Raw genomic sequence first — 13488 nt, 5'->3', positions numbered from 1 at the left:
CTCAGAATTCAAATCTACTGTTCTTTCCAGAGCTCAGAGAGGTACAAAGAAAGCCAGAGAGTGGGGACTGATAGGAGCAGAGAAAATTCATCACTGCTGTTGGAAAAGTAACTAAAAATGGGTATCCTGTGGATGGGGAAGGCACAGGTAGGTGGGTCAGTGGATTGAGTGCCAGTCCTGGAGTCAGGAAAACTCATCTTCCTAAATTCAAATCTGACCTCAGATGCTTAACTCTGTTTGCCTCAGTTTCCTTATCTGTTAAATGAGCTGGAGAAGGAAATGGCAAACCACTCCAGTATCTTGGCCAAGAAGACCTCAAAATGGGCCCACAAGAGTCAGACACACTGAACAGCAATGCTCATGGGGAGGCATTAGTAACATCCCTGAATTTGAAAGGACAGTGGCATTCTCTCAGCTCAGTTACTTCAGAATATCAGAAATACAGAGCTGGATGGGTTCTTAGAGATCATCAAAGTCAACCCACTCATTTTACAGATAAGGAAACAACCTTGAGAGGTTAAGTAATTTATCCAAGGTCGCATAGCTAATCCAGTGATGGAAGATGGGACCCAAGGTCGTCTGACTCAAAAGCACTGCCCTTTTCTACTCTGGTAATTTATGGGTTTCTTCAATATTTATTCAACTGTCTGGGAGACGTAAAGGTCTACCTTGCTTGTGAGCTCTTGGCACTCAGGCAGCAAACTGAGCAATTATCTGGATGTGCAGAATGCTTCTGGGAATGACCTAGCCATAAGCTATTTGTATGGTAGCTAGTGGGTAACAGGTTCAAATGACTACAAAGAGTCTTTTGTTGCTCAGTCATGTTTGACTTTTCATGATCTGTGGACTCGACTGTCCATGGGGTTTTCTTGGCAAAGATACTGGAATGGTTTGCCATTTCTTTCTCCAGTGGATTAAGATGAACAGGGGTTAAGTGACTTGCCCAAGGTCACACAGCTGGTGTCTGAGGCCACATTTGGATTCAGGCCTTCCTGAGTACAGGCCCAGTGAGCCTGTTGATCCATTGAGCCCTCTAGCTGCCCCACAAAGAGGCTACCTGTCCTCTGTTCTCCCCCAGGCAACTTAAGGCCAAATATTTTTCTTCCATCTCCCTTTGCTTACTGGGAAAACACCCAGGAGATGTAAGGAGAAGGGGAAACAGTATTGAGTGTGTGATCCCATGAGATGTTGCCTGTGTGAAGCCCTGGTCTGTGAAATGGAAATCAGTAATAACAGTGTGTGTTTTGGAGGGAGGGGAATGAGGGCATTGCGGGGTATGTGGGGGGGGGGGACATTTTTCCATGAAAGTACCTGACAAATATTCAGCATGTCAGCAAAAAAAAGCCCATTTTGCTAAGTGGCCAGGAGGTGGGAAGTCCATTTGCTGCATGACACTTGCCAATGTGTGCCTGTTCCATTGGGTAGCTGCCTTCCTCCTGAAAGAGAGGAAATGATTTCTTAGCATGACCAAGTCATGGAAGAGGTAAACTGAGCAAAGCTTCCTTTTGTTTCCTGTCTGCACTGTTAATTGGGAAGGGAAATGGAAAAGGCTCGTGTGATTCATTGTTTGTGACACCTGTCCAGGAAAACATTTTTTTAAATTATTTTTTGTTCTCAAGATATTACACACAAGTGTTCTGTTCCTGTTTTAATGCCTGCCCTGCTCCCGGGAGGGTCAGGTTACTGCCCCAGAAGACTACCCAGAGGCAGCAGCTGGAAAAGTGGCCAGCAGAGGCCCAAACAGCAGCAGGAACTATCAGGGGCAACCCTGGGGCGAAGCTGGTGTGGGCACTGCTTTGGATTTCACAGCAAAAAGTGCTGTCTTCTATCAAGGATGGTCCTACCACACACACACACACACACACACACACACACACACAAGCAAAACTGTGAAGTAATAATAATAGTAGCAGTAATAGCTAAGATTTATGAAGCTCTTTGAAGCTTGTGAAGCAAAGCACTTTCTTCTAAGTAGCATTAGGGCATAGGTGGAGCAAGCATTATTTTCCACAGTTACAGATGTTCCCAAGGGCAACCCTATTTTAAGATGGGAATCTCAAATAGCAAGGCCCCACCTTGATATCTAGCGCTTTGCAATTACAAGACTTTGTACTCATTTGGATCAAGTGAGATAATATTTGGAAGGTGCCTAGGCAGTTCTTGGCTTGAAGCAGATGCTTAATAAATCTTTCCTTCCTACCCCTTCCCTCCCTCCCTCCCTCCTTCCCTTCTTCCCTCCCTCTCTCCCTTCTTTCCTACCTCCCTTGTTTTCTTTCCTCTCCTTCCTTTTTGTTTTCCTTCTTCCCTCCTTCCCTTCTTTTCTTCCTTTTCTTCCCTCCCTTTTTCCTGCCTTTGTTCCTCCATCCCTCTGTCCCTCCCTTCCTTCTTTCCTCTTTTCTTCTTTCCCTCCCTTTCTGCTGTCCTTTCTTCTTCCCTCCCTCCCTTCTTTCCTCCCTTCCTTTTCCTCACTCCCTTCTTCCCTTTCTTCCTTTCTCCTTTCCCTCTTCCCTCTCTTCCTTTCTCTCACCCTCCTATTCAATATTCACAGCAATGCTATGAGATAGGTAGGCAATCATAACAAAAATAATAATATACATTTGTCCAGTGTTATAGAGTCTGCAAAGTGCCCTACAAGTGTGATTAAGAATTATGGATTTAGAGAAGGAAGAAACCTTAGAGATCATTGGGTACAACCCTCTTCTTTTATATTTGAGGAAACAAAGGTTCAGAAAGTGATTTTCCCAAGGTCACACGTGATAAAGTGACTAAGGCGGTATTTGGCCCCATATTCTCTGACTCCACCTCCAGCATCCCGAGCAGATACCAATGCAGATATATCAAAGGGTACAACTCAGGGAGAGAGTGAGGTATACACAATGTGCTCCTGAAGTTACAGGTTTGGACCCAGCACAGATAGAAATACTTAGGGGAAGTAGTGTTGCTTGATAGACGGGGAGCTGGCCTCTATTCAAAGTAGCAGCTTAGAGTCTTGGGGAGTTGCCTGAAGAACTGCAAACTTAAGTGATTTACCCAGCATCCCACAGTCAAATGTGGGTCAGAGGTGGGGCTTGAAGTCAGGTCAGCCTTGCTCAAGGGCCAGCTCTCTACCCACTATGTCACATTGTTCTCTGTATGTATTTATATGTCTTTTTGGACCAGACCTGTAACTTCAGGAACATGCTACATATGCTCCAGACTCCACTCCCTCCCTGGAAGGGAAGGAAGGAAGGAAGGAAGGAAGGAAGGAAGGAAGGAAGGAAGGAAGGAAGGAAGGAAGGAAGGAAGGAAGGAGGGAAGGAGGGAAAGAAGGCACGAAGGAGAAGGAAGAGAGTGAAGAAGGAAGAAAAGAAGGACAAAGAAGTAAGGAAGAGAATAGGGAAAGAAGGAAAGGAGGAAAGGGAAGGAAGAAAGAAGGAAGAAAGGGGAAGGGAGGAAGGAAGGAAGGAAAGAGGTGGGAAGGAAGGAAAAGGAAAGAAGGAAGGGAGGAAAATGAAGAAAGAAAGAAGGCAGGAAAGAGAAGGAAGGAGAAGGGAGAGGGAGGGAGGGAGGAAAGAAGAAAGAAGGAAAGGAGGAAAAAGGAAGGAAGCAAAGGAGGAAGGATGGGAGAAGTAAAGAAGGAATGGAAAAGAGAGAGAGAGGGAGGAAGGCAGGAAGGAAAGAAGAATTTATTAAGTTCTTATGTTCCAGGCACTGTGCTAAGTGCAGGAAATACAAATACAAGCAAAAGGAAAGCAATCCCTTCAAAGAGGAGCTGAAAAGTTGAAAAGTGGGGTCGGGGTGTTGGTGTAGGGGCATGGCTTTGCAGTCTAGAGAAGATCAGTAGCAGGGCCAGGAAGAGAATGAAGGCACACTGGCCTGGGCCCCTCCACAAATGGAGTCTCTAGGAAGAACTAATCAATAGGAGAAAAAAGGTAGGCTTTGTGATGAAGAAGGCTGGGCTTTCCATGGTGTCTGGGTTGGGGAGGACATAGGCCATTTCAAAGCAAGGACCCATTTGAGCCAGCTGTAGAGAGGGTATGGTTTTGAAGTCCAGAGAAAGTCAGAAACAGGGCCAGGAGGCACCTAAGTCCCCCAAAGGTTAATTATCTTGTGTGAGACCAAGCAACTAGGAAATAGCAGAATTGGTGCTTGAACCAAGGCTTCCTAACTCCAAGTCTGGTGCTCCTTCCACTACAAACAGTACATGTAACAATGAAAGGGGGAAAAAAGATCTGGGGGTTTTAGTGAACCACAAGCTCCATATGAGTCAACAGTATGACATGGTAGCCAGTAACAAGCTACCACTACCACCATTGCCACCATCACCATTGTCATCACCACCACCACCACCACCACTGCCATTGTCACCACTGCCACCTCTGCTACCATGATCTGAGGCTGCTGAGAGGCTAGTGCTCAGCACACAGGAGGCAGTAGTCCCCCTGTAGTCTTCTCTGGTCAGACTACCTCGAGAGCCATTTTCTCTTCCAGGCGTTGCATTTTAGAAAAGTCTTGACAAACTGGAGCCTATCCAGAGGAAATTATTCAGGCTGGTGAGGGGCCTTCAGGACATGCTAGCGGGGGACTAATAGAAGGAACCAGTCATGCATAGCAGCTACTCCAAATATTTGAAGGGATAGCTTTGGGAAGATGGATGAAAAACACCGAGAGGCAGCTTCGGACTTGATAGAAGGGAACATTTCCCAATGACTAGAGCTAACTGAAGGTGGGTAGGCTGCCTCAGGAGATGCCTACTGTGTTCCCTTTGCTGGGAGGCCTCCAAATGGAGGCTAGATGACTGCTCTGGGGAGATGGGCTAGAAAAGGTCTCGCACAGGGCTGGGCTGTCTTGGATGGCCCCTGAGGTCTGATATTTCCCACTCTGATATTCTGTGATTCTGTGCATCAGATGACTCCCTGTTGGGTCAACTGAGTGACAGCTGATAATAAGGGTTGTGTGAGCAATTCCTTTAGGCACATCTCATGGCAGGAACACCAGTAACAAAATGATGGTGACAATTTACATTGTCTACCCTTAGTAGTCTATCTTGGTAAAAATCTGAGTTACGTTCTGGATGTCACTTTCCAGTTCCCACAGTTTGGCTGCCTGAGCCCTGAAGAATGTCACTGGAGCCTGGTTTCTTCAGTAAGCTCTTAAAAAATAAAAAAATAAAAAACTATCTGCCTGATGTGAGATCATAGAAAGATGTTAAAAGTCAACAAAGAAGTGGGGAGGAAGACATGTAGCCTCCCATCTTGGAAGGGTGAAAGAATTGAGCTGGGTGGCATAGTAGATACAGTGCCAAGGCTGAAGTCAGGAAGACCAGAGCTCAAAGTCAGCCTTAGATTAGCTGTGTGACATTAAGCAAGTCATGTAACCTCTGTTGCCTCAGTGTACTCATCTATAAGATGGGGATAATTTTAGCACTAATCTCCCTTAACTTAGTTCACAGGACACATTGATCTTTTTTTTTTCTTAAAGCATCCCAATATTTCTTCCAAGTGGTAATCTTTGTTTTAAAATATAGGGGAGAAGTCCATTTAGGCTTTTGTCTTAGGAGTTCTCATCTTCCTCTGGCAAAAGAAACGCTGATTCATTAACTTATGGCTTTTGTGATTCTGCCCAGGCTCTTATCCCTGAAATGTTCCAGCCAATATGTCCCTTACCATGAATATTCCTGGTTTAATTCAACTAACATTTATTAAGTGTCCACTGTGTTCAGTGACACTGTACAAGGTGCTGGAAATAAAAGTAGAAAGGAAATAAATCCACCGGTCCCTGTATGCTCAAGAAATAACTGGTTTTGCTGTATAATGTGATTCTATCTGTTGGCTCAGATCTCATCATCTAGAAGAGGCCTTCCATGCTCATTCTCTCCATCCCCTACTGCTAGTGCATCCTCCTCTCAATTTGCACTGTACATCTGTTGTACATACAATTCATTTTTTTGGCCGTCTCCCCCATTAGAATGTGAGTTTCTTGAGGTCAAGGACCATGTTCTTGACTTTCTTTGTGTTTCTGGGCTTATCACAATGCCTGGCACACAGCAAGTGCATAATAAATGTTTGTTGACTGACTGACCTCTCTTTGGATGCTGGGAGTTATTAAAAATGACAGTCTTCATAGATAGCTTTTGGGGTTGGATGGTGTCAGACACCCACAGTGAGCACTCCATATCAGTAAGAGGAATGGCAGACAGTCTAGTGCAATGAGAAGAGCACTGGCCCTGAAGTCAGATGACCTGCGTTCAAATCCTGCTTCTGATGCTTCCTTCCTATGAGACCTTGGACAACTCAAACTACCAACACCTCAATTTTTCCCTCTGTAAATTAATGGGGTTGGACTTGATATCCAACTCTGAAGTTTTGAATCTGTGAGCCTATTATCCTATGAATGTGTGGTTGGCTTTTAATAAATGCTTGCTAATTGATTGGCCCGTTGTTGTCTGGCATTGAATGAAATCTCTGAACTCTCCAAATAAGGCTAGCAATAGCAAAGCCTGATTTGTTAGACTGGGGCAGAGCCCAACCACTTGCTTGGGGCTCACAAAAAGAACCAGAGGGGCAGCTAATTGGAGCAGTGGATAGAGCTCTGGCCTTGGAATCAGGAGGACCTGAGTTCAAATCTGGCCTCAGACACTTGACACTTAACTAGCTGTGTGACCCTGGGCAAGTCACTTAACCTGATTGCCTCAGCAAAAAAAAAAAAAAAAAAAGGAACCAGAGCATTGTTTGAATTGAACTAACTAAAGGCTAGGTGGGGAACCTGCAGCCTTGAAGGTCACATGTGGCCCTCTAGTCCTCAGGTGTGGTCCTTTGAATCCAAATTTCATTAAGGGATTTGTTCTGTGGCTAGGAGATATCACTGCTATCTTTTTGGGCCCCTTAAGCCCACACAATAGAATGCCCATCCTGAAGTCAGGATGACTCATCTTCCTGAGTTCAAATCTGGCCTCACACACTTACTAGCTATGTGACCCTGGACAAGTCACTTCATCCTGTTTGCCTCAGTTTCCTCACCTATAAAGTGAATTGGAGAAGGAAATGGCAAACCTTTGCAGAATCTCTGCCAAGAAAACCCCAGAGGGGGTCACAAGGAGTCAGACATGGCTGAACAATAACAAGAACAACAAAACCATGCAGCCTGAGCCATGATTCAGTCCAGTCATCAGAAGGGACTTATGGTCATAGGTCAGGTTAAGTAGTGAGAAGATGGAGGATGTGATATGTGTAGAGTTTCCTTCTCTCCCTTCCATCTCTCAACCCATTGGGGGGAAAAAGAACAAAAAGAAAACCCTTGTAACAAATTTATATAGTCAAGCAAAACCAGTTCCCCCACTGGTCATGTCCAAAAGAATTATGCACCTCATTCTGCACCCTGAATCCATCACTCTTAATCATTGGTCATTGGAATCAAGGATGCTCATTGTGTTGATACAGGGTCTTAGGGCTTTCAAAATTGTTGGTGTTTACAGTGTTGTTATTATTCTATATGAACTCCTCTCCAGGTTTGCTCATTAGATTCTTTGTCAATTCAGAGAAGTCTTCACCATTGTTCATTTTTATAATATTGATGTTATAGGATTCTTCTGGCTCTGCTTACTTCACTTTGCATCAGTTCATAAAAGTCTTTCCATGTCTCTTTGGAATCATCCATTTCCTCATTTCTTACAGCACTGTAATATTCTATCATATTCATATACTATATTTTGTTCAGCCATTCCCTGTTGATTGACATCCTAATAATAATGATAATTAATAATAATAATAATTATAATCATAATAACTAGCATTTATGTATCACTTTATAGTTTATAAAGCACTTTACAAATATTATCACATGTTATCCTTACAACAAACCTGGGAGATAGATACCACTTTCAGGCTCCATTTTATGGATAAGGAAACGGAAGCACAGATAGGTTAAAGAACTTGCTCAGAATCACAGAGCTATTAAGTGACTGAGGCTAGATTTGAACTCAGAACTTCCTGATTCCAAAGCCAACCTAGCTGTAGGCCATCTTTCTGACTCAGTTAAGCTCTATCCATTGTGCCAAGCAGACTTCCTTAGTTTCCAGTTTTTAAAGCTTTTTCTAAATTCCATTTCTCAGAATCCCTTCATTTTTACCAGGTACTGGGATAAATGCTCACTGTTTGACAAAAAAAACTGTTAGGAACATTGGAAGAATTTAGAAGAATGGAAGAATTTAGATTTATGCCAGCACCATACCTTAAGCTAAGATAAAGTCCAAATGCGTATATGACCTAGATTGAAAAGATCACATCATAAACAAAATAGAGAAATATTGAAAAAAATTACTTATCAGATATATGAAGAGGAGAAAAGTTCAGCACCAGACAAGGAATAGAGAGGATCATAGAAGTTAAAATGGATAATTTTGATTGCATAAAATTTAAACAAACAACTTTGAAATCTCTAAGAACTATGATCGTGTCCAGAGGAACAATGATGAAACATGCTATTCATTACAGAAAGGTGACAGATATACGGTGCAGAATGAGACATACATTTTTGTAGACAGCCATTAAGGGAATTTGTTTTGCTTGATTACATATTTGTTGCAAGAAATTTGTTTTTCTTTTTTTTTTTCAATGAGATGGGAGGTAAGAAGGAGAGAAAAAAAATTTTAAATTCAGAGGTTATGGTTGTTACAGATGTGAAAGGTTGCATTCACTCCCTGATAAGGTCATTGTAATATTGGTTTTACTTAACTGTTTCATTTTGTTACAAGAGACCTCTCACAACATTGGAATGATCTGTTAATGTAACATAAAAACAAAATACAACAATAAAACTTAAGAAAAAGAAAAGATTCACTTGCAGGGAACCCTGATAGACTCTCACTATAGTGAGATTTCTTTAATACAACCCCATTCCTTAGTGAAAAGGAAATAATTGTACCTCAGAACTGAAAACATACAGGATTCCATCAAGGTAGCCTGTGTGCTAAACTGTAAAAATCACAGCAAAGAGTATGATACTGAATGGGATTTTATCATAATTAACTTCTAGTGGATGGCTTACAGTCTAAATTGTTCAGGTAAGAACATAACCTACACGGACAGAAAAATAAATAACCTTAGATACTTATAGCATCAGCTTTTGTCCTTTGCTGTGATTTTCCCCTAGCGCAGCTAGGTGACATAGTAGATAGAGTCCCTGCCCTGAAGTCAGGAAGACCTGAGTTCAAATCTGGCTTCAGACACTTACTAGCTGTGACCTTGGGCAAGTCACCTGACCCTATTTGCCTTAGTTTCCTTATCTGTAAAATGAGCTGGAGAAGGAAATGGCAAACCACTCCAGTATCTTTGCCAAGAAAATTCCAGATGGGGTCACAAAGAAGTTGGACGTGACTGAAACAGCAACGTGCTTCTCTCCTATTAAAATCTCTCTTGCCTAGGCCCAAAGGGAAACTAAAGGCAGAAAGGTAATACATTAAACATTTGGTTGGAGTGGCAAATTGCTGGTGTTTAAAATTGTAAGATCACTAATTTAGAATTGAGAGGATCTTAGGGATGAACCCCTTAATTTTACAGATGAAGATAGTAAGGCCCGGAAAAGGTAAATGACTTGACCAAAGTAACAAAAATAATAAACGACAGAGAAAGGATGTGAACTCAGCTCTTCTGACTCTAAACTCTCTGCTCTGTCCACCAGATCACATTACCTTATGGACTCTTCAAAATATAATCAACCTTTGATTTTCTGTGTGACTGTTCAGTTGTTTTTCAGTTGTGTCCAATTCTTCATGACCCCATTTGGGGTTTTCTTGGCAAAGATAAATGGTTTGTCATTTCCTTCTCCAGCTCATTTTACAGATGAGGAAATTAAGGTAAACAGGGTCAAGTGACTTGCCTAGGGTCACACAGCTAGTAAGTGTCTGCGGCTGGATTTGAACTGAGGAAATGAGCCTTCTTGACTCCACCCTAGGCACTCCAGCCACCATGCCACCTAGCTGCCCTATGATTTTGTATAGCACATTTTAACCCTTATTCATTTTGCTATCATTAATGGAATGCTTCCAGGCTGCCTCTTCTCTGCCCCTGGATGTCCAGTGCTCATGCTGGTTTTGACCTTAGCCCAAGCAAAATGTCAAGTTTACCATGATAGTAATCAAATCTAGATAATTGACTCATAATTGGTTACATTAATTATTGAATCATAGATTTTAGAGCCAAATGGGGATGTATTTTTTTTAAAAAAACGAGTCAATTATCCCTCATATTGTTTCTATTTGGCTTTCGTATGATGTTTTGTACCTACATGTCAGCTTGGGTGTCATTGCTGTTCTTGGAACTGTTAACCCTTAAAACAAAATGAAGAAACCACCCAGCAAAAGGCCTCCCTATCTCCCCCATGTTGGCCCCACCTACGTAATCACTCTATCCTCTCAGACTATGTTAGGAATAGAGAGCATCACTCCTTAGATGGGCCTGAGACGTGGAGGCAGACTTTCTGGCACTCTGGGGACAGTAGTTTTAATTTAAGAAACACTTCTATTCAATGTAAACAAAAACTTTATTTGTACCTAATTAAACAAAGTAAGCAGCAATATCAATAACATTTTTGAAAATGATTTAAAAAAAACAACCCTGGAAGAATAATTCAAAGTTGACCTATCAGAGAATTAAGATCACTGTCAAGTTTTTATTATTGGAATCTTAACTTTTAAAATTCCTTCGATTTTCTTCCCTACACATTTTTTTCTTTCTTGAAAAAGTACTTCTCCTTTGCCATTCTTCACATGACATTCTTCTCTCCATTCCCTCTGTCTATGTACTGACTGTTCCTCCAAGCCCACAATTTCACTCCCTCCCTGTGTCCTGCTGAACTCTTGTTTCCTTCAAAGTTTAGCCCAAGCCAGTTTGTCAGTCAACAAACCATTTTTAAGCAGTATGTGACAGGCACTGTGTTAAACTCTGGGGAACAAATATGTACATGTGCATATAAGGCATAGGTAGCATAAATATGAGGTCATTTCAGAGGGAAAGACTTGGGGGGAGGGAGGAAAGGCCTCAAGCAAGCAGATGGTGGAATCTGAGCTAAGTTTTGAAGGAAGCCAGGGGAACTAGGAGGCCAGACAAGGGAGGGGGGGAAGGGCGGTGGCAGGCAGGAGAGCATTTCTGGCTTGGAGGACAGTCTGTTTAAAGGCACAGAATTAGAAATGTAGGAGGAACTGCAAGAAGGTCAGCGTAGCTGGATTGGGGAGTAAGCAGAGGGGAGTAGAATTTAAGAAGACTGGCAAGGTAGGAAGGGGCCAGATTGTGCAGGTATTTAAATGCCAAGCAGAGGATTTTATATTTGGTCCGAGAGGTAATAAGAAGCCACTTGAGTTTTCAAGTAGGGGTGTGGGGGTGGTATGGTCAGATCTGTGCTTTTGGAAGGAGCTAAGAGGGAGCCAGAATGGAGTGGGAAGAGATGAAGCAGGGCAATTCATCAAATTGTTATTACAACAATCCAGGTGAAAGTTGGTGAGGGCCTATACTGGGGGAAGGGTTATCGCATTTCCTTCATAGGATCATGGGACTTTCCTGATCTCCCCAACTGCTGTTCCTCCTGCCCTTTCCAAATTATCTTGTATTTTCTATGGTAGTGCCCTTTTGCACTCCTGTGTGTGTAGTATGTGTTGTACCCCCCACAAAGAAACTCCTTGAGAGCAGGAGCTCCTGTTTTTGTCTTTGAAATCACAGCAGTTCAGTCTCTGGCACATAGCAGGTGCTTCAAAAATGTTCACTGATTGATTCTCTATATACCTACCTCTCATTTGGAAAAATCATTTTTATTGTATTATTTTAATTGGCATCTTTAAGGAGGAAAGTTTTGTACTTCCCCTGGCAAGGAGTGGGCTGGCTGGCTGACTACAAAACCCCCTGGGATTTCTAGCTCTTCCCGGTTTAGGAAGAAAGTAAACGAACGCAATATCAACTCTTGAACAGCAGTGGGGTAGAGGGTTGGTTTTTTCATAGCCAATAGTGGGAATTTTTTAGGGGACTCAATGTGAAGCACAGGAGAAAAGTATCTGTCATCTCACGGTCCCAGTGTGGACTAGGATGGCAGCCTGATGTCTGCCAGGTCAGCAGTTCCCTTCTGTAAGACCATGAGAGATGACCTCTATTTAAGTGGAAAGGTTTGGAGGTGCATGTGACTGTGTGTGTTTTATTGTGGCCACTCACCCAGGAACGGGAACAGGGAGAAAAACAATCTGGCCACAAGCATGGTAGGGCCCTATTCTGCCCCAGTCTTCCTTCTGTTTGTCTTTTTCTTAAATTAATTCTGTTAAAAGAATGTATTTGCTGGATTTAATATTATTTCTCATAAATACCTGTGTTCAACCTTGCACTTATGTTGTGGGGTGTAACTTTTAAAAAGTCTGAAAGATATAATTTCTGGGTAATTAATCATTTTATTAATAATGCTAGCATTTTAATAAAAGAGTCAGTGGCACTCTCAAATACCAGAGATCCCTCATGGTAGGCGGCTCACGGTTTATTTGCCCTTGGAAGAGTGGGTATTCCTGAGGGTGGCAATCAACTCCGATTGGTTAACAATTAATGAGAGAATGAATATTATAATGAGACATGGGTTATATGGCAATGAGGGTCTTGAGGGTATGTCACTTGGATCACCCAAGTTTTGGTCAAAGAGACTTATCAATTTCCATATCACCTGTCTGACAAAAGGGAGAATCCATATTTTCCCAGACCTGTCTGAGTAAACACAATGAGCAGGAATCCACCCATGAGCCTAAATTTAGAATTTCTTTTACTGTCTGATTAGATCTTAGCCTGGCTAAGTCTTTGCCTGGCTAAGTCTTTGCCTAAGATTTCCCACACTGGTTGATTTCTGGATGAGGAAGTAGAAGAGGGGAAAAACATTGGTCTTGATTCAATAATTAGTTATTAACATAAGAGAGAAATAATAATTTCTCTCACGAGGTATCCCATTGTCTGTGGCATGAGGGTGCAGTGTGAAACACGAAGGAGAGAGGGACCTTTCCTAGCATCAAGGCAGGGCATTCTGTCCCCAGTCCATCATTAGAGACTCATGTTCTCTGAGAAAATAGACACAAGACATTTCATAACTACTCTTTTAAGTGCAAAATTATTTAGAATTAAGTCCCTATTCTATTAATCTTCCTCATAGACATGAGTCAAGGTTACAAAGACAATAAGAACATCTTTCTTTTAAAACATATTTGTATGGTGTGCACATGTGTAAGACAGAAATAGAAAAAGTGAGAGACAGAGAGAACCAAATTAAAATTTTCCATTTATTGATTTAGTGCTACACTGAATTAAGGTATTGGTAATTTTATGATGTCAGAATGAATAGAATCAAAACCTAGCCACCTACTGCTTCTAAGCAGCAGACACTGGAATCCGCTCCACTAAAGAATAATCAATACAAGCATCAGCTCCATGAACATTATCCGTCTACCCTCCAGCTCGTTCTCTCCTTGATGTTTTCTTTGAGTTTTAATTGTATTTG

Source organism: Phascolarctos cinereus, unplaced genomic scaffold, assembly GCF_003287225.1.
Source record: "Phascolarctos cinereus isolate Bilbo 61053 unplaced genomic scaffold, phaCin_HiC Scaffold_4;HRSCAF=312, whole genome shotgun sequence".
In the NCBI taxonomy this organism is placed as follows: Eukaryota; Metazoa; Chordata; class Mammalia; order Diprotodontia; family Phascolarctidae; genus Phascolarctos; species Phascolarctos cinereus.
The sequence above is the reverse complement of the archived record's forward strand: the minus strand, read 5'-3'. Positions refer to the sequence as shown.